Here is a 1,800-nt window from a genome sequence, read left to right on the forward strand (position 1 = left end):
ACGATGGTACCAAAGTTTCAAACGGGTAGGCAATCATTCGATGACTAGACAGAAGCTGGAATGGGGCTTGAACCACAAGAATAACATGGTGTTTGATTCCAGGATGAACAATGGTATAGCATTCAGCTCGTGAATCACATACGAAGGCAGGTGCAAAGGATACATTAGAATCCGGGTTATAAAGAAGAGTCAGGTTTCGATCCTGTGGAACTGTGGGTTATGGGCCCACCATGTGGGGTAAAATCAGGAAGGGTGCCAACATTTGCACGGTCATGATAGCAAGGCAGGTCAGAGGATAGCCTGTCAGTTATGTTGGCAACAACGCTGGTACCAAGGGCGAGGGACGAAGAGAACCATTTTCCTGCTCGTTGAATGAGGCAAACCAATTGGCAAAGTTCTCGTCCATCGGTGGTTACCACAATGTCATCAACAATAGTATCAGGGTCTTGCTGAAAGAAATGTACACCGAGGTGTTTACATAAGCAGGAGAATATTTCTGCTTGGATCATATAGATCACAAGAAGGTTTAAACAAATCAATGGAAAGGAAAAGTGATTATCAGGTTTAAACAGAACAATGGAAAGGAAAAGGTGTTTAAACACATATTTCAAGGGTATATCTTCCCAAGGACAAGCAGAGCATGATATCCATGACAGGATATAACATAGCAAACCCTTTAGAAAAGGGGAGAGAAATATCATGACATTACCCATGCAACGATGTTTGGATAATTGAGCAAGAAACATTTAGCATTGGGCTTCAAATGTTCTTGAAAATTGGAGTACCATAGACATGCTTCGAGATAGCATTGGCATGGTCAACAAGTGGAGGTCAGACTTCGGATACACGTAGAATCCACCAGGAACAACTTGTAGAATAAGTTTTACAATTTCCTCATGGAAGAATAGATAGCCTTGCTAAAAAGGAAATTATAATAATGGGTCCTCCGGTCAGGTGTGCTAGGCATGACATCATCTTACCGGGTCATATAAAGACCAATGTTATAATTCTTGGAAATATGTTCCAACCATCATATCTGACCGAGGTTCAGATCCGATTGGTGTCAGGATACCTCAGACTCAGGATTCCTGAGAAGAATAGGTGCAACGCAATTGACGAGATGACATTATAAGATTCTCGGGCAATGAACTATGGAAGCGAGTTCCGAAACAAGAGTTCATCATTTATTCAAGGGGAGGTGAGGAGGTGGCTGATTGACTCAGCGACAATTCATTGAGATTTTCAAATGATGAATTTCCACACTTATGTGAACAAGGAGATAACATTTGTCAGATCAAATGATATAAAGAGGTATGCTCGAGGAAAACATACCCAATTTAAACATTGGTTGAAAAGGCGCGCCCAAAATATGGGCTTAGGTAGCATGATCGATGTTAGAATGGTGATCCGATAACCAATGGTCTAAGAATGAAAATATCGACCATTAACTTCAAAGCAATAGGGTTGCTAGAAGTTTTGAAGTCGCACATCATAGTTCGATTGTCGGTTTTCTGGTTAGAAATAACACGTGGACCAAGGAATGAACGGGTATGACAAAAAGTATCACCTGCCATCAAGAATTCTTAAGAGGTGGTGAAATTCTCACAACCTTCTTGACATAAAATATGGTAATACTCCAAGGTAGAACATAACATAAGTTGGATAGCAAGGATCTCAAGGTACAACACAAATCATGAACAAGTTTGTGTTGGAGGGAAAGCAATAATGTTGTCGATGATAACACAACTCATTGAGGGGCAAGGATGGTACTTTTAATCATGAATTCATTTGATATCCTGG

The sequence above is a fragment of the Triticum dicoccoides genome, chromosome 1B (assembly GCF_002162155.2).
Source record: "Triticum dicoccoides isolate Atlit2015 ecotype Zavitan chromosome 1B, WEW_v2.0, whole genome shotgun sequence".
Classification (NCBI taxonomy): Eukaryota; Viridiplantae; Streptophyta; class Magnoliopsida; order Poales; family Poaceae; genus Triticum; species Triticum dicoccoides.